General features: G+C 39.8%; 1 protein-coding gene and 1 long non-coding RNA gene across 3 annotated transcripts in view; one reads left to right on the top strand and one right to left on the bottom strand.

The window, feature by feature from the left end:
* The window catches only part of LOC107226428 (leishmanolysin-like peptidase), a 207421-nt gene that overhangs the window by 14136 nt on the left and 172278 nt on the right, over positions 1 to 21007 (top strand). The gene's annotated exons all lie outside the window — the stretch shown is intronic.
* LOC124295185 overlaps positions 9541 to 21007 on the bottom strand; it is a 179013-nt gene continuing 167546 nt past the window's right edge. The window contains exon 3 of the long non-coding RNA XR_006905079.1: positions 9541 to 9848. This is a non-coding gene — a long non-coding RNA (uncharacterized LOC124295185). The remainder of the gene's footprint in view (positions 9849 to 21007) is intronic.

Below are 21007 nucleotides of genomic sequence, written 5' to 3' on the forward strand. Positions count from 1 at the left end.
TGTATGTATAGCATATAAACGCGTCGCGTGCCTGATTGAGGCGGTCGAATTGTCACGTGGGGCAAAACGAAGCAGCTGGAGAACGGATATTAACACGTCACCAACGAGGCGTGATTCCCGTTTGAGTCGGGTCCGAATTTCATCTTCTTATTTTTCTACTTTTATCTTTTTTTCCATTATTTGGAGGAAGAATGGGACGAGGCGGTAGGATAAAGGAAGGTCGCGTTATAGAAGGTCTCAGTTCATATTGCACGTTTTCCGTTTTCTACTATGTTACGAGGACATACCCGTATATGACGGGGAGGGGAGAAAGAAGGAAAGAAAGAAAGAGGGATAAGGATGTGTCCTCTTGTGCGTTATCATGTTGTTGCGGTGGCCGAACGAGAGCCTTTTCGCCCGCGCGTGACGAGAATTTAGATTATTTCCCTACTTATCGGGCGTACCGATGTATTTATACGTTGGTACTGTGGAAACTCACTGGCTTGCGTTTCGACTCGCGATTCGTCAGCGAAAACGCACGGGAAGAAAAGAAAGGAACGCGGAAAAGATTGTAAGTTGAATATTAAGTTCCTTAAGGTTGAATGCTGTAGCGGGTAGAATAGAACGTGCGTGATCGGAGAAGAAATGGAAAACGTTTATAAATGATTAGACTTACGAAAATATGCGACAATTAATTATCGCTATCGTTACTAATGGCAAGTTCCATCTCAAGCTACGAGAATTTTGACCTGGATGCACAGGAAAAAGATGAAGATGCTCAAATTATGTGGAAGCGAGCTTATTGATGGTTACTTGATTTTCCGTTTTTAAATCGCTTGAACATATTTCGTATGTAATCTAGTAAATTCGTTCAATTTCACTCTGCGATTATTCATTTGTTATTCTGAAGACAATTCGAAAATTTTTTTCTTCGTCATTTTGGTATCGTCAAATATTTCACTTTTGAGTGATTTTATGTATTGTGTAAACGTCTGGGAACAAGCGAGCCAGTAGGAAGGAAAGAAAGAAAGAGAGAGAGAGCGAGCGAGCCTCTGAAATAAGGTTCAACGACTCATTTTAACCTGCGTAATTAAATCTAAACACCCGAGTAAATATATTGTTAGCGCTGTAAACCGTCTGCACTCAGGCGTCTCCATGCGCTAGGTGTTAAAAAAACAACAGCAAAAAAAAAAAAAAAAATATGGCGTGTGTTGTGGAAATAAAGAGACCGAATAGTTTAACGAGACTCGTTTAAATATTTTCTAATTCTCTTTCGTTACATTAATTACGATACCGGCGTATAATTATGACGCAAAATAATTATCGTTACGTGTGTTTGTTAATCTCTCCGTTGGTTCGTATATTATTATGTATATCGCCCATTTCGTATGTATAATATAGGTAATAATATGACGCCTGCAGCTCGTTTCTCTAAGGCTATCTTCAAAATTGGTGAAAGAGAGCGAGAGAGAGAGAGAGAGAGAGAAAGATAGAGATAGAGATTCAGATACGCAACTAAATGAAAAAAATTAACAAAAATCGGTCAAGGCTTATATGCATAAACCGAATTGATAGATTCTAATGTATATACAATATACGATATACGTACGTATTTTTGTTACTTACATACTTGTGGTCAATTTTGCATATAGCAGAGACGGATGCAAGGTGTAATAATATTGGAAGGTCGATGGCGATGAAAATGGTATGCGATCGTTTCCATAACTTTTATTATAAGGTCGGGTTCTGATCAATTGCGGTAAAAATGTAAGTGGGGGAGAAAAAAGGAGACAAGGAAGAAAAAGAAAGAGGGAGATAGATAGGGAGAGAGAGAGAGAGAGAGAGTATGCGAAGCGTTTGTACTCATAGTGGAATCTCGATAGAAAGTGACCATTCGCCATCGACCCATTCATTTCTACGTGTTTTATTCATGGGGGTTCCTCGGCCGTCCTCCCCCTCCTCCTCCTCCCGCCACTCCTGCTGCTCCTTCATCGCATAACGTAAGAGGAAGTGGGCAATTTCTCTTTGATCGATAACGCGCCTAACGTATAAAATCTACTGCATAGGTTCCATACTTACATCGAGGCTTTTGAGGTGGATGGAATTTTTTGTTTTTTTTTTTTACGAGGAGACATGTAATCGGCCGATTATTTATGCTTGTAGTACATCACGTTATATTATAATATCGAGTTGTGAAAAAATCATTTCGAACAGAATCGATCAAGGATCTAAGGAGGAGAATCGAAACGGTGGCAAAATGTTTCAAACGTTTTATAGCGAAGAGATTAGAAGCATTATTCAAAGCACACGCGCCGGATATAAATGGGGCAAACGTAGTGATTTTTTATTTTTTCATTCTCGGCGTTCGGAGAGGTCGAATTATACTGGAAAAATCACGTTTCAGCTGAATATGTATACGTACATTTATTTTAAACCTTTTAATGCCAATTAGTGCAAAGCAGAGGTTATCTCGGAGCTTTTCAAATTCTCGGAATCACGCCCCTGGTTATATCATTATATCGGACTGCTTGTTTATCTGCTGAGGTAAATCCCTGATTAGAACGGCAAAAATGGTAGCTGTTGCTGTCTGTGTGGACCACAACCGGATTATTACAAAGCGCCGACTGATTATCATTCCGCGTGGTAAAAATTGTCTTTTTTATCTCTTTTTCTTTTCTACTCTCTTCTCTTCAACTTTATCGCTTAATGTTGTAATTGTACGAGATTTCATAAATCCCTTGTACCACCTACGACGTGTTCGTAGGATTTTTGGCTGTATTTTGCGGATATTGCGAAAGGGAGATTTTTACTCTATCGCATACGTGTCGTAAAAGAAATATTACCAATGAAAATTTTTATACTCCGTTTTAACAAACCCTCGCATCCCTCTTCATATTTCGCAGTCTCGGAGCTATTATAAATTCTTTCGCAATTATACCGCGAGTATTTTTGTAATGAATTTGCGTAATTAATCATACTTTTGTACAGTAAATAGCGAAGGTATTGTTACGAGTTTTCTCCGCACGTTCCCACGTATAAAACACCGTAAGTCTTAAATTGTATGTATCTTTGCCGTGCTTTTTTTCAGCTTCTAACCTTCTTCTTACCTTAACAGCTTTTATTTCTTTCCATTTCTCGCGGTAATAAAGGTCCTTGGAACAATGTTGGTCCCAAACAATAAATATTCGGGAAAGTTTTCATCTCATTACTTGTACAAGTCTTCTCCCTCAGCAGCAGGGCAATTTTGATAACAGTTCCCGCTTTCTCACCGATAAAATCAAGCCACGTGTTATTCAGGGTCCGCTGGTTGGCTTATCCGCGAAACTTTAGAGTTTAGTCTAGTTTAGCTTAGTTTAGCTTAGTTTAGTTTCGTTTGTTTGAACCGTTAATTCTACCTCGTAAAATTTCGAAAAGAAAATCTTGCGCTAACGACGTAACAACTTCACTCGGCCAATTACAAAGAAGAAGAAGAAGGGTAGAAAGGGCTGAAACTGTTTCTGCCTTCAGAGTACCGTAATTAAGGATGTATCAAAGGTACAGTCCGGCCAAAAGGCTTTAGAGACAGAAATATGATTTGAGGAAAGTTTGAAAGTGCAACTGAAGTTAGCCGAGTTAAATTTAGTTGAAACAATAATCCCTTGACACCGAAAAAAAAAGACAATGTGAATTGCAACTACAATAGCACAAATATGGAGTATTTTATAGATCGTATCATCAAATTATTTCTACAATGAAAATATTGCGTCGTCTGACCGACTGTAATGAAAAATGGCTTATTTTGTTCGTAAATGAATTCTTTACAAATCTATAAAATCAGATTCTGGATGATGATGGAATATTTTTTATCGAGGAATTGGTTCACCTCTTATAATGATTTCATTAATTGTGTTATTTTTGGATCAACTGAGAACTCGGAACAGAAAATATGAATTTATTGATTTATAACGAATTCATTTACGATCAAAATCATCCTTAGTTCGATAAAATCGTTCGAACGACACGATTTTTTCACTGTAGAAATGATTTGATCCTGGGATCTCTTCATAGTCATAAATAATTTTCTATCTCAAGGAAATATTGTCCCAACTAAATTGAAGTCAGTGAACTTTAGTTGTACATTCGATTCTTCGTTGTATGACGTTTCTGACCTTACAGCTCTTTGACTGGACTGTACATTTGCTACATCTTCAGGAGCTTGTGCAAGATATATTTTAGGAAGTCGCCAGTGTCTTCCAAAATACAAATCCAAAATATGTTTTTTTTTCTCATTCATTCTCTCTTTTTTTTTCTCATTGTTTCCTTGTACCGACTGATTGAAATCCCTCCGTTTAATTTTGTCGATTTTCACATTAATTTGATACGGTAAAGACTGAAATCGAACAGTCGTGTCGAGGGTGTAATAAATTACAAAGTATCCCGCACGTTTACAAGTTTAAGCAAAGCTTATTCGCAGATCCTTGAAAAAGCACGATGCGATCAGATTGTACGATGTCGTTGCAACTGTAACGCGTCTGGTGTAAGTTACAACCCCCCACAAGGCACGCGACTGAAGCTTATCGTTGGGAGCACGGTATTATATGGATACATATAATGCAAAATGCATGCATGCATACATAAAAAAACAAGTATAACATTATAAAAGACGACATCGCCGTAACGCCACATAATGGTATAATACGTAGTAAGATCAAGTATACGTATCCCCCCGCCTCTCTCTCTCTCTCTCTCTCTCTCTCTCTCTCTCTCTCTCCCTCTCACTTTCGCTCTTTCCGTCTTTCTCTTCGGGCAAAAAGTGCCTAATTTATTTATTTATTCTCCCGTTTATTCCCACCGCAGGCAGCTTAAGTCTGCACTTAGGTTTACCAAACTAGGTACATACATACATACATATATACATACATAAACACATACACATTATGCAGGGGTGTGCACGCTTTCGAATATGGGGCTGTGTGTTACATCGTGTATATAATATACCTCGTGGAACTTATTTTACGACTTTCCTGAATGACTTTAATAACCCTCCACTGTTACGACCTACTGTCATCATCATTATACTTTGCACCAGGTATAACCTATCCTCGTTATTTATTTATCTTGGCGAAATCAAACCCTCCATCATCGCATTGTGTGCCGGGTGGTGTTCGCGTATAATCGTCGAATTTTTATCGCGCAACCGTTCGTCAATTTATTATTATTATTCATTATAGCATCCGATTTTTATATCACCGACATGTGCAGTGTGTAACGTGCAAAGAAACGACTGGTTTACTTTTTATCTCTCGGTTTTTTCTAGATCTCGTTTCTTCCCCTCATTCGGCACTCGATTCGTGGTTCGGCGAAACGACGCCGACGATTAGTGATGCACCGGTTTGTTTTCGTCATCCTTCTTTGTCGGAAATTAGGTCAGGATGATATACGTGTTTTCGAACCAAGCAATTCGAAGTAAAAAAATTTTTATCTTTATAATCGTCGTCAGAGACATTTGTTCGTTATCGTTCTTTTTACCGAAATTTGTCAGTCTCCGAGAAGAGAGAAAATACAAGGACGAGTGAACCCTGATGCAGAAATTGTGGTGTGGGAGAGGAATGAAGGATGCAGGGGAGCAAGCAGACCACATTTAGCGATGATCGATGGTCGCCGAGCTCCTGGCTTGTCGCAAGCTGCAAGTCGCTTGTGCGACACAGGCGCGGTTCTTCTTGACGACAATATCCTGACGATGAGAGGAGAGGAGAGGAGAGGAGAGGAGAGGAGAGGAGAGGAGAGGAGAGGAGAGGAGAGGAGAGGAGCGGTGATGGGATCCCTCTCTCTTTCGCTCGACCGGGCCTCGGGTCGCGGTTTCTTGGCACTTGACGAGTTCCGCGTAAAAACTTGAAATTCCACTCGGCGACGATGGACGGATGATGGGGGGGAGGGATGGGAAACCGTCTCGACCCCGTTACAACCACCCCTGATGTCGCTGCTGCCGCTGCTTTTTTTTCTGGCGTTGACAGAAGCGTCCGAGAACCAGACGCGACGCTCTCGCGTCTTGACACCCACGGTTTTATCGGAGAAACGAATTAGGGGTTTGTTTCTTTTTTTTTTTTTTAAAAAACTAGAAAAATAGGGGGAAGAAACTAAAAAGAAAAACAACATCTAGGCGCTGCACGAAAGATCGCGAGGGTTAAACTACCAGATCGAAGTTGGTAACGTTATCATGAGGAAACATCGTGGAAAAATCACTGTATTCTTACTTTTGTATTGACTTTAAAGGAAGTAAGATTTAAAAATACGAGTATGTTTTGTTTAATCAAAGCTTACTGAATTTCAAACAATTCCGATATTGCGAAATTACCGTTTTTCCTAAGCATGAACCGTTGCAATAACGTTACTAACTTCAACATGATGTTAAACTACGGAGAAACATTCGTTCTGAATATCTATCTGCACTTGGCTTAAATTTTGAAGAATCTTAACACGGGATCTTGTTTCATTTTTTCATGATCAGTTGCATTGTTATTTCTGCAAAATTTTTTTTTCATCCTGTTTTCGCTTCAATTTCTTTTTTTTCTTTTTGCTTACTGCGTATGTACCGAATACTTTATTAAAAATGAATCAAACAACAAACTTATTTATTCACGTGTAGTCAAATGTACAAGAAGTGATATTGCGGTTACAACTCGATGCTATGTCTATACCTCTAATAATTGTACCGCGATGATAATAGAGCATGCAATGGGGCTTGGACCTTTTTTTACAATCAGTCACGCACGAGTTCTCGTACCGTCCAATTTTCAAACACTGTATAAAAGTTCGCTGGAACGAGAGGGAAGCCAATAAGCGCGGTGACGCGACGAAGTTTTGTCTGTTGCCCTTCGGTTCGGTCCATGAATCTCATTTGGAATCGTTGCTTTAGAATTCTGCATTGAAAAATATTTCTTTCCTCGATCACGTTCTTGCGGTTTCTGATAACAAATTTAAGATATCTCGTCTAGTATATACGTAAATCTAGGCGACGAGCATCCGTAGCAGTGATCGGATACATAATTTATAAAAACATGTAGTAGAACAGTAGCAGTTTTCGATAGCATTCTGATTCAAAATTTATTCATCTATGCTGCCCATTGAAATAAGACACAGCTTTACATTATTTACCAGTGTTGTTGCATATCGTTACATTGACGCAGGAATCAGGTACACGTTATCCGTGTCTATAATTATTTTGCACATGTACAACGTGTATTCGCAAGGTCATAGTTCATGCTTATATTAATTTATCACACGCCTTTTGCGCGGTCTTTGGAATGCTTAAACGTATCGAGTAAGGCTCGCCTTGAATGTCTAGCCCATGGTTGAATTTATCATCAGTTTCTTACACGATTTCGTTCTTTCGATGGTCTTATATAGCTCGCTGAAGTCACCGCGTACATATTTCTGCGATTCGACATGATACGTTGTTGTTTTTTCGAAAACAAAACAAAAAAAAGTAAAGAAAAAAAGACAATCGTGATTTTTATAATCTTACGTAACGGGTCAATGCTACCAGCACCCGGAATGAATAATTTAAAAATCAAATTGCACTCAGGCCATCATTCGTTCAACCGCAAAGCCGTAGTTGATACGCAGACTCGGCAATATCATAAGCATCGTATATGCATGACGTACAGAATATAAAAACTTTTACCTTGTCCTCCTTTGTTGTTCAAACCCAGTCAGTTCTACAAAAATTACGATTCAATTGCGTATTCCTATAACTCGTACAACTCATTCGAAACTAATAAATTACTGTAGGATCGATATTTTCATTACTTTTCTTTTCTTTTTTTTTCTTCTCTCCAAACTTTTCCGAAGACAGATAAAAATAAATAAATAAAAAATAAACTTTGCGATGTATGGTGCTCCTGCCTATGTGTGTGTGTTTGTCGAGCAAACGGTGTGTATGCCTCATAATGCATAACGTGCGAGTGAGTGCCTCTCAATTTGAAAGGGATAATTGCGCCAATGAACATCGATAAATGTCCGAACATATACATATATATCTCATGTAGGAATGACCCTGTCGAATTTTGATTGTTCAGTCTGCGCCGTTGCGGTGAATTGAGGGTGTTTCGTTCGATCGATTCCGACGATTTTTTACCTCCTGCCACTTTTATTCTCGTTTCCATATCGTTTTTATTTGTTTTTTTATTAGGATTATAAATTTCAAAAACCTTTAGTCTTATTAACCCCGTCACGAAATTTGACATGAATTCTTCTGATTTCGATTACGAAAATAAGATCGATCAGTGGGAAGTAAAAAACTATCGATGACTTACACATTTCTTTCGTTTTCCGTTTCAACTGTCACACGCCTGTCGTCGAATTCGATGGTTCATAATGCTACTGATAAGAATTCTCGCATCGGTGGTTTCTATCTTATTTTTTTCTTCATCTAGCAACAATAGGGTAAAAAAAAAATGAAAAATTGGAAAAACAACGCAAGAAAAAACAACTTTTGGTAATGAAAAGTGGCGCTCACCGCTGCTGCGGTTTTCACCTTCTATATGTAGCAATACATTCCCACGTCTGTTACTCTCTCACCCCTCGTTCATTAGCAGGCAGGTATATTTAATACCGATTACCCTAATAGCTGCACCCGCTGCTGCAGCACCAGTTGCGGAACCAATAATGTATAGTGTAACGATATAGTTGTTCGAAATGGATGAACCAATCGTTGAAATTGTTAACGCTTCGCGTCGCGCAGTTTCCACCTACGCTGTGTTATACCGTATTAAATTTCTGTAACGCGATATCGTAAAATACCATATCATTTTCTATCACGTATGTAAACCAATCAATTATCGTTATTTTCCCATTCCCCCCGGATTCTTTTCCAATAATTTAATTCATACGTCCGATTCAATATTTCATGGTTCAAGCTCCAACAGATTTAATCGAATATTTTCACAACTCTGACTATGTCTGGCAAAGAGTCTTTTCATTATTTGGATAATGCGAATGTATCTGTGAACATTTTTTCATACTTAATTGTACGTCGGTGAAATTGTTTTTTCTTTTCTTCCTTTTCAATCGAGTCCATAAATTATTGATCGAATCCATCGTGTATATTCTTATTGCTCACGACTAAAAGTTTGTTCTTTTTTCTTCTGATTTCAGGTAAGAATCATCCGAATTCAGTCATCGTGTTTTTCATAGATACGACAAAAGGGAACGACGCGCAATGTCGAAAGTTTGTCTGATTTCTCAAACCGGCGAGCGGTGAGCAATATTTATTCCTATAATATGATTGCTATTCTCAATCGACATAATTTCTCTTTGGAAAATTGAAGAAGAAATTTACCACTCACGGTATAACAAGTATTAAAAGTTGAAATAAAATCTCGATAAAAAATGTTGCAACAATATCCGCACAGCTGTGACTTCCGGTTTTTGCATGGGATCAGTCGCGTAATGAAATGTGGGTAAATAATGCGAATGGTTTCTTCGCAAGCACCATACACTCTATATGTATACATATTACACACGTAATACACGCTGAAGACAAAACCAAAAAGGCAAAACGGAAATGCAAACAGGGTGAAAATGGTGTTCGGTGTACGCGGTGAGACTATCTGTAATGAAAATCTTTTCCCTCAGCACACAATCTGACGTCGGGAAACTCTGTGTCGTATAAATACAATGTGTGTCTACACATTATTCCATATAGCGGTTTCCGCGGATCTTGCATCATATTCTCTCTGTTTGTATTTTACATACATTGTTACAATGTCGAGGTAATATTTATTTGTAATCTCGGTGCAAAAAGCTGCTTGGACATAATTTGAATAGTGACAAAATTTATAGGTCGACTCGGGCTGCTCCCTCAGATGTCCTTAGATCCTGGAATTATCCTGGAACACAAAAGTTGATCTTTAAGTTTTGGAAAATTACTGGAATACTTCGATTTATCCTGGAAATGTTGACACAATACATTTTTTTTTGTTTTTTGAAAATTGCGATATTTTATTTGTTATACGATGCCTTGAATGAGTCAAATCTTAGCAGACGACGGATTATAAATTAGTTCGAAATTCATTTAGTATATTATCGAGGTCCTGAAATTCTTTAATTAATTGTCCCAGAAAATCCTGGAATGGTCTTGGAATCTAAATTCTTCATTGCAGTAGACATCCTGAATTTAGTTCTATCGGTTTTCGATTTATTTGTTCACGCTTCCTTATCATCAAGGTTTTTGTTTCTCTCCGCAGATAATTTTTTTTCCTACAATTTGTACGACGCGTGATGCGTGACTTGATAAACTTTTGACAAAGGCAAAGTGCAGGGGCATCAGTTTTCAGATTTTCTCACGAGATTTTGATCAACTTTTCAACATTTATTCCTCCTGTACATTATAATTATTGAAAAAAAAATATATTTGGCCAATTATTTTCTGCTTCGAATTTAGTTCAACCCGCGAAAGAAATAAAAATGAAATTAATTAAGCAACAGGCAAGCAAAGTCGATCACAGCTATTTGTCACTGAAAAAAAAAAAAAAAAAAAATGAACAACCTTCCGTGATTTCATGTCGTCGAATAATTTTTCACAAGTACGTACATGTAAATAATCGTTACGTAATAATAACAACGTCGAGCACGCTTTGCACGAAACGTCGTCGATTTTCACGGGGGATGAGAGGAGGCGAATAAGTCAGACGGCGCAAGGGCTAAGTGGAAAGAAAAGGGCAAAGGGACAGAAAACTCGTGGCGGGCAGGCGGCCATTCGTCTTGAAATTCCAAGGATTTCTCGGGGCGGCGGCGATTCGCCGCGATCACGGCTCGGCTATAAATTCGGATTTTTACCCAGACGTGGAACCATTCAATTCCACTCAGCTTCTCGCCCCCTGGTCCATCCACGATCTAATCTTTTCGAAAAACTAGCCGTACTTTCGCATCGCTTACGCGTCTGCTTTGCCCGCACCTTCCCCTTATTGTACCCTCACATGTTGCATGCGATTTTCTAATCGCATCAATTTTTTGCCTGCTTCAGGAGTATAGGAATACCCCATATTCGAGTAAAAATTTGCTAGCGATGGAGCAATTCTGATACCGGGTTCGGATTCGGCATGTTAGTTTTTTGTGTCTCTCTGTTATTCCAGTTCTTCGTTTGCTTTTCAACCGTCATTTTTTTTTTTTTTTTGCTCTCCCTATGCTTTTTCATCACGAGCAGACGTGTGCAGTATTCGTTGAATTTTGAAATACAAGTTTTTCGTTTACAGCAAGTATGATAATGAAAATGGTCATTTATTTTTTGACCAACCACGGTATACAGTCGACTCTCTCGATAGGGCCGCATTCCCTCAAGATAGCTCAGTAGCGACTTTGTCAAATACTCTCGAAATCGGGCCGGTAACAAAAGTGAAATGTTGGAAGAAAACAGCGTAGCTGTTATGGACTTTTTGCGGCCCTAATGCGAGAGACTGAGTTCAAAGCGCGATAAATGCACGTCAAGCTCGTTGGTGGGGGTGTGCTAATTCTTAGAAATATCCTCCCCTACACTCCCATGACCGGCCCTATTGAGAGAGAGAGTCGACTGTAACGTTATCGCGATAGGTGACTGATTCTTTTAATTTTCCAATATTCATAACGCTGCATCATACATATATTCACATAATCATTATCACGATAAACTTTTATTTTTAACATATCGCTATATTGAGATGATACATTTCACCCTCGGAGAGTAAAGAGGAGCGTGAAAAACATCAGCGGGTAGTTGGGTAATTCGTATCAGAGCAAAACGATGTACGTTACGTTACATATTTGTGTACGGCAGGGTAAATGTACCCACTCTCATCGTCGTGGTCGTCGTTTATTTTCTTGATTTATGCAAGAAGGATGTTTGCCTGAAAAGGCGTTTCCGGAAACGTAACGATACGGAGATGTAATGTGTTAGGCGTACAGATTTACACCCATTTACTCCTCGTCCCTGACTTCTCATGCCGTCTGCGTAGGTATTCGCCTATTTATTCAACATTCATTCGTTCATTCATTCATTCATTCGTTCGTTCGTTCGCTCGCTCGCTCATTCGTTGCCTCATTTGATTATACACCTCTGCGGCAGCGCAAGCTCTTCTGACAATCATTTATTCCTCGAACTATGCCGCGTCAATTCATCCGCCTGAATTACCATCCATCTCACTCGCTACCAACTCTCGCAGTTTAATGGTCGTACTGTTGATTAGTCTGTTTTTTTTTCACCCTCGAAGCTGCGTTCAGGTTGGCTCACACCTTCTCACTGCTGTTATGTATGAGTACAAGGTGTACAACACGCTACAGCTACTGCCGCTGCTGTATAAACTATTCAAAAGACACTACTTTCTCCTCGCAGCAATGTTATAGGATTCTACTCCTGCTGCAAAGAAACACCGCATATGGCGCTTTGTGTAACATACGTGACGCACGCGTAAGTCATCGTTATGGGTATAGAATAAGTTATTACACACGCTGCAAGCTTAATATACATAAAACTACAGGAGTTTAAAAGTATGGGTGAATAATATTAAAAAAACTGAACTTTTCTCTAATTCCAAGTTTTACTTTACAAATATGACGTACGATAACAACCCGCGTAATTTCACTGATATTATTTTTTTCATCCTGGAATATTATCGAAAGTTTTTTTATTTATTTTTTTTTTTTCCCCTCTCTTTATTCGGGTTAGGGATGTAACGCCGCGCAACCCTGATCACGAGGGGACGGTGGTGTGATTTTATACCCAAGACCTTAATTAATTAGCTTGACCGTTCCACCGCTTCACTGTCGGTGTATCCCGCCCTTGATTCCCTCTTCGCGTAGGTACGCGCTCACTCGCAAACACACACACACCCACATACCCCATTACCCCATACTTTCCGACCCCACGTTTTCCGGGAGCTTAGGACGGTGGTATATAGAAAGGGTCGAATGGTAGCCGAGGATCAAGAGGCAGGGAGGAGGAGAATATCGCATATCGGAGATCGTAAACTGCGTTATGATTCAGCTATATATATATATATGTATATATGGTATGCAGGGAGAAGAAGCGATCCTATACGTACACCTACGTAAGTCTCATACGTACTTTCTATCCTAGGTATCATACCGATATCGCGTATAGGATCCAGGACATCGTTTATTCAGTGCACGAGGAGCTTAGCTACCCTGTTTTAGCATAATCTTATGCACTTCGAACTGATGAAGCGGATTACAACCCCGCGGTTATTCGCTTCAAGGTAGGCAAGGTATACTGTACTACGCTACTATATGTATACCCAAGGAGTTCGTGACTCTCTCGTTCTACCAGTCTTGGCGTATATGCGGGCGATATCGCGTTATTACATACCCACCCAGAAAAAAAAAGAAGACAGAACTTGAACGAGAAGATTAACAAGCTAGGCCTTCATGTGGATGTGCCCTTGGTGTCGAAGACGATCGATTCCTTCATCCTCTTCTTCTTCTTCTTCTTCTTCTTCTTTGTTTCCTAAACTCTATACACTTTGGGCGCCACTGGTCTTTTTCCTCATTTTCTATTACGTATATATTGGTCGAATTGTCTCTGCAGACGGTGGAATTCGGTCGTAAAATAGTACATAATTGGCAAAATTGTACTTGTACTTTGTTCGAATTCAACTGCTTCAGTTATCATTATCTTAATTTATAAATTATACAGACGGATACGCGTCACAAGCCTCAACGTGTACATTTTATAAAGATTTATAAAGAATCCTATACAACATCGTGCATACCTCTCTTCGTTCATCCTACCTGAGACCTTGTATAGCATATTATTATTATTATTATTATTATTGTTGTTGTTGTTGTTGTTGTTGTTGCTATTATACGGGCCGGTATACAAGAAGGTGATAGAGCATAATATATATAGCGCATCTATGTACGCAAGTATTTACCTGTGTATTGTAAAACGCCGTGACGCGTTTCACGGTGTTTTCAAAGTGGTACCATCGCTTCGAATGATGTCCTCTTGGAGCCGGCCGGAGTTTACTTTTGTTTGTTTTTTATTCATCGTTTTCTTTTTCTTTTCTTTCTTCTTTACTTTTCTTTCCCTCTTTATATTTCGAGTGCTTTCAAGCCGTGGCAAAGCTTCGACTGGGTGAAAATAGATGTAAAGAAGTAAAATAAGGAAAATGACGGTAAAGGTATCGGGCAGCAAGATTCAACGTGACGCGCAAGCACTTTTTGCCGCTACCGATGCAGTAGACGCAGGGTTCAAGGTTAAACCTTGAGATGAGATTTTTCCGTTTTTCATCTCGAATTCGTTTGGCAACGATTTCTAACGCTCCTTGCGAATGCTTTGAGTTACTTTTTTTCTGCTACTGTGAATCGAGATGTGTTGCAATAGGTGGGTAAGTACATACATGACGTGTAATAATATCTGTGTCGATTCACGAGGCTGGTAAGAAAATACTTCGGAACGTCACGATCATCTAGGATTGTATAAGATTCCTCATCGATCGGTTCATTAAACTGTACGTAATTGCTTTTTCACGAAGTTACAAAAGTTTTAACTGCAGTCGCGCGGTGTTGTTTCGGATAACGGATTTCAAATCATAATTATTTAGTCAGTATTATACCTATTTATTATTTTAGTCTTCCTCGCGTAAGATTTGATGAAACGTGAGAGGCAAAAGTATATTTGATCGTTGATTGTGAGTTTTTGGTGTAAGATTTTGGTACTTGGTAAAAATTAAAAAATACCATTTTGATCAGCTTACTCGTCGTTTTTGTTTCAAACGACAGATACATAAAGGATCCGGTTCAACACTATGTCATTATCGTTTCTGCTTATCCAAAAATCGTCGGTAGAAATGAGCAATGTTTTTTTTTACGCCGTTCAGACATCTATGAAACACCATATCGCTTCGAACCTCTGTGAGGAGATTTGCAGATCGTCGCTGCTGCTGCTTCTTTCGATTGTGCATAACCGGATTGTTAACACACGTATAATCGAGTATCGTCCGTGTACGAAACATGCGAAATAGTATTAGCGGCCACGCGGTTGAATGGGGCCAAAGACCGTGTCGTTAGCAGCCATAAGCCACGAGTCGGAGACTTTCTCGGCATGCGGTTCGTGAGAATACCAAGTACCTTCAACCCACCTACCTTCCTACCTGCTGCAGCAATATCTCTTCATAGTCTGCCGTCTTCGCTTTTGTACACGTATGTATCTATTACATGCATCCTCTACAGGCCTGTCAGTGAGTGGAATTCTGATCTTCTCTTTTCTTCTTACTCAACTTTTAACGTATGCGAAAAAATTGCGACCTTTCTGAAAATTCGAAGGGATCCCGCGTGGCTTGATATTCTGGTAAACATGATCAAAATCTTTAGCAGTAGAAGGTAAAATAACGCCGTCATATTTTGGAAATTTTATTTATTCAGGAACGTGATCGAGCTATGATTTTTCGAAATAAAAAAAGGTCTTTCGGTTTCAGACCTGGTAAGGATGACGAATTCCATTTCCTCCTTCTCAATATTCAGCGCTGGATTCGATGGATTTAATTCGTAGCCGTAGATAATTTTGAATTTATTTTATTTTTGGTATATTTTTTTTTTTAATCAACGGAAACTTTTTCGCATTTGTTCTGCAAAAAAAAAAAAAAAAGAACAGAATTTGCAGATAGTTAGAAATACTTTGGGAATAAATTCTTCGGACGATTATTGAATACGATCTCTCTTATTTCCCGGGAATTTCTTGTATATGTATGTATATATAATATATAACTACTATTACCGAAACAACAATGCAGGTAGCCGCTTATATTTCTTCATCATTGAATAATTAGGTTTGCCGGGAGAAACTTATTGCTGCTTCTATTCTCTATTATAAATTTTGTGCTCCGAGTATAACTCAGTTATACGTATTTTAAGTCTTACGATAAAATTAAACAAAACTTTTGCGCAGCTGTACTGCAGATGTCTTTCTTTGCAATCGGGTAATTCTGCAATTTGTTTTGTCCGTTGTTTCTTTGTCCTAACTTCTCTTGTTACTTTACCACCTTCAAAGTTTGCGTGTAGGATATACCGACAGATTGTTATGTACGTAAATTTCACGTAACTATTCAAAGCTATTCTTTTCAAGTTTGATCTCGATGGAAACGTGTCTGAAAGTTGACAGGATTGTAACTTGAGTAAAAATTAAAAAAAAAAAAAGAAACAGTACGATTCTATCTTTTGCCACACGTCTTTTCGTACGTATAACAATATGAGACTTTGAACCTTTAGTTGGAAACAAACAACGATGAAGATACAAAAATCGCGAGGAATGGGAGACGTAACAATTCTTTCGTAAGTGTTGGCTCTGCACCTATTTGTGTAAAATATTTTCGTCTAACGGGTGGAAAAGTTTCTTGGTAAGATTGAGCTCTCCTGTGGCGCGGTCCACGGGCATAGCTGATGGTAAAGTTGTGCAAAGTGAAGTAAAGTAAAGTAAAGCAAAGTGCAGTAAAGTAAAAATAAAATCAGAGAGAAGTACAGGGCGAAACTACGTGGGAGTAGACAAAGCAGTCAGAGGAAAGTTAAGGTGGGTTAGAATTCCGGTTTGTTTAGTCTCGCGCATTTTGCGCAAGACCGCGTACTCTTACTTTCTTAGGAAAATTCATCTCTTCTCTAATTTTCCTCGTGATTATAATACACAGCGTAAATCTTTGTCTTACCGGCATAATTCGCTTTGGCGTTGAAAGTGTCTCTGTAAGTGGGGTGTAAAAATTTGTTCGCTTCACAATAACCGTTGGTTCCCGATTTCATCCTTTATCTCTGTTCGTTGCTGCTGTCTGGTGAAATTTCCTGCGATAATTAGCCACTATAAATGATTAGCCGTTAGCCATTTCGTTCACAGGTAGAGGTATGTGAATAATGGAGCATTGCGCACGAAGACTTGCCTTATAGCGAACTTGATGCCGTTATGTGGCAAATAATATGTAAATAGCATGCTGTTGCTTTATGATAATGTCGCGCCTTGCCTCTTTATTCCCAGCGGTGATATGCTCGCGGTACTCTCGTTGTAAAGCCCTGTAATGTCGCGGCCCTGCCCTTGGCCGCAAAAAAAAAAAAAAAAAAAAAAAAAATTACGATCGGAGAGGAAAGGGAAAAAGAAATATTGTGAAAAATGGACAAACGAAAGGTGGAACAGAAAAGATAATGCGATAGACTGGCCTTTGCTTACCAAAGTCTGAGAGGATCTGTTACTTTTTATTTAAAAAATTCCCGCCGGCCAAACAGCGACGGGAAAATTTATCCATTTTTATTCCAAGGATATTCACGATCAAGAACCGTAACTTGTGCAGGGAAAATAAATATAAATATTGAAAAATTATCCTCTGTCGATGCTCGCTCGGTTTTTTTAACGTAATATTGGATGACCGAATGATTCCAATTGTCGAATTTTAACGACCTTTGAAATCTTAAATCAGTGTAAAGAAAAACTTGGATGTTATAACAGCAGCATCTTTCGCTCTACTTTGTAAGTCCGGAATTTTTTCCTTTTGTTTTTGTGTTTGTAAACGAGGATAGATAACGAAGGAAGAAGAAAATTTCCCAACTTATTGTTTAGTCAATTTGTTCCAGATTCCGACGTAGGATATTTTTTTATTTTTTGACATGATTCGACGTAAGTTGTTGATGCGTTATTCTCTGTAATCTCTTGTAACTATTCCACTTCTCAAGATTATACCAATTTGTTCTTTTGACTACGTATTCGTAACAAAGACTTACATTCTGAAGTAAACTTACAGTTTCTCAAAAGGGTCGAGTCGTTAAGAGATGGTATCTGTGTTTTTCTTGCACATGACCTAAGATATCAAGAATCCTTCGAATTCAATTAATTATCCACGAGGTTAAGATAATTATCGAATTTACATTCCGACTTGGCAAAATTTGCCGGCCACGGCGGGTTATTTGAAAAAATACACGCATTTTCGATGAGTCGGATGCCAGACCCTTTCTAGGCAGGGTTGATCACCCCTAGTTCCTTTCCTCGGGCGGGGTCGGTGTTGGGTTATTTCCTAAAGGGTTTTCCGCCGTATTGAAGAAGCTTGCAGAGTGTGCGAAGCGGACGAGGATTCGCCGATACACATGGAAGCAGCTGCTTCCGGTATCGCCCACGTCGGTAACCAGGCCGCTTATATATACTAGCTATAGATTGCTCGTATAGATAAGTGGAGGACTCGCCCCTCTCGTCTTTATTATTCATCGACCGATATTGTTCATCCCGCATGTAAGGAACCACCGCATAATTCACTCTTTCCCCCTTTTTTCATCGGCGAATTCCATGTCCCAATTTTCATATCCCCTTTATACCGATCATTCGGTCTCTGCGGATACGTGGCGTGAGAATGTCGGATGTAGGTATTCACGTGCACAAATATTTACTCGTTTGAATTCAACGCCCGTGTTCGAGGAAGACAAGAGTCGATAATAGCATCGCGTTCCGTCGTCTGGTCTCCGGCATGTACGGAGTGCTTTGTCCCCTCTAGTTCCTCCTGTTCCGAGATTCTTCCGTTCAAGATCAATTTCAATTGCGAACTTTCTTCCAATTCCGCTTTCAATTTCTATTAACTCAATCGCTCTCTCCCGCTCCTTTGGTCTACTACCTGACCTTCCTCCTTTCGTATTGTAATGGGGTCGGCAGACGCGTCAATTCCTCATCTAACGTTGATTAGAAAATTGCTGGTAATTGCATTCACAGGGTGTCTGATCACGGTAAACGCTTCGATCGACGATCGTTGCGTGTGGATCTTTTTAGTTTCCAAAATCGTACGTTAGGTTTTTGGCTTGTTGGAACAAGGCTGTGCAGTTGATCCGAATAAGGCGCGGAACAGGTGAGGTATGATCAAATTTACTCTCCACGTCAGCCGTGATCAGCTGTCTTACGGAGGTACAGTACGTTTGTTTCCTTCGGGACAGAGGTCATTCATTTTCTTTTACATCGGAACTAAAGTCAGCTCGACGTGTCCTCGGAACTCAAGTTTGACGAAGGTCATCTCGTTGGATATCTCTACTAGTACTGGTGAATAAGAAAATGTACTACTGTTCCGATTAAATTTCACTTCCAGTCAACCGGAAATTTCTCTCTCAGGCAAGCATTTACGGTTACTACTCATGTTAAACCCGGTGTTGGGTATTGTGTTGAAACATCTTTAGACACGATTTGTTCATCCTTGTCTGTCATTTCTGCGAAAGTATCTCTTCTCTCGATAAAATTTGTGTATAATTAACGCAGATGGATATTCGTCGCGATGAAAGTCATACAACGCGTGAAACATTATACCTACTCTTGACTTTCGATGTTGCTAGTTGCTGGTTACATTACATCGATCAGAGTAGAGTTTCTATTCGGAAAAGAGGATCGTCAAGTCGTTATCGGCGAATAAAACCATTTATAATTCCATCGATCCATTCGTTACAACGTCGAGTTCAGGTACTACTGTTACCAAAGATTTATACCCATTCATTTTGTACACTGTCCGCATCCATTAGTCGAACTATCGCGCTATTCCTTAGGTACCTAGTATAGGTACGGATAAAATGTGTCCATCCACCCATCCGTCTGGCGACAGAACCAGCCTTGCAACGATAATTATACCTACATTGGTAGAACAACGCCGGCGAGTAGTCGTGGGTATACGTATCTACGTTTCGCGATGTGATCCCGCACAGATCCAGTCGAGGGCATGAAGCGACTCGATTCTGCACTTAAGCTTAGCCTCGTAACGCCACCCAAGCCATTGTCTGTCCTGTGCACATCAACTTCGAGTAGGACGAGAGCAGGGCTGACCGGAGATACCGAGATGTCGTCGTCGTCGTCGTCGTTTGCTGTATTTACTCTCTTATTCTACGACCCATGCTGTAGCAGTGTGTGCGCGGTTTAAATTAACCTGTCTCAGCTATCCGACTTTTCCTCATGTTTCATCTTGCGAATTACTTGACTCACACGAAATCGGAAAGGTAGGTCAAATTCGTGCCGGGAAGTCAGGCTTTATTAATTCACAGTTGTCGAAGTGCTAGTAAGACTTTCCTACCTATGTAGCGCAGTCTCTTTCACTGTCTTTGATCTTGATATTGAAATTTCTGGTGCTGGTACTCGGAGGATTGAATAATCCGCGTCACCGGAGCAAGTTTTAACGGAGCGCGGAGAAGTAGGGACATCTCACTGTCAGGGTTATAAAAAGCGAGCTGCAGAACGTAAGATGCCCGTAAGCGTAACCGTTCAACGAACTTCATCATTAAATTTTTGATGTATGTACCCTTGTTTGTCTTGCATAATTTGACCAGATTTTGAACGCGTCGTCCATTAGACTGCTCTCCTTCTGTACACACACACACACACTCCATAGGAGCAGGTATCGTTCGATTTCCAGACCCTCCCTCTGATTCGTTACTCGAACATTCGAACGCTCCTCGGCGTTCCTAGTCATGGAGTACCTACGACGAGCAATTCCCAAATTTGGTTTACACGTGCTCCGGATGGGATTTCGCTTGTCTGCGGTTTCTGATTTATCGCATCTGATAATTAATGAGGAACGTAACTGATGCACGTCTGTGTGAGATTCGAGATTACAGCACGCGGTGTGGGAGCGAAGCTGCAAGAGTATAGGGTTCGCGGTCCTCGGAACGCGCAGGGACGATGCCGAATACGTTTACGGCTCGCGGGTTTTCCTCCGGTCCCGGGGCCTGTTTCCGGCCTTCGATACTAAAGGTTATCGATTAAACGCCGCTGTAACACCCCGTGGCGTTGTACACGATATGCTGAAAGCATACCGGAACGGCGATTGTGGCAAACCGCAAACCCGGCGACAATCTAATCCGTGAAAAAAGTAACAACAAGTTCTTCGTCGCTACTTGCGTAATATGTACAGGTATAGAATTAGAATGATCCTGGTGTGGGTAAAAAAAAAAAAAAAAATCCTCAATTTTCGCAGATTTTTATTTCATTTCCCTAGTCTCCCCGTTTAAGCGGGAAGTTTCAAATTACTTCAAATTATGCTCATTCACTATATTTTGTACTGAATTTTAT

Source organism: Neodiprion lecontei, chromosome 6 (genome assembly GCF_021901455.1).
Source record: "Neodiprion lecontei isolate iyNeoLeco1 chromosome 6, iyNeoLeco1.1, whole genome shotgun sequence".
NCBI lineage: Eukaryota > Metazoa > Arthropoda > Insecta > Hymenoptera > Diprionidae > Neodiprion > Neodiprion lecontei.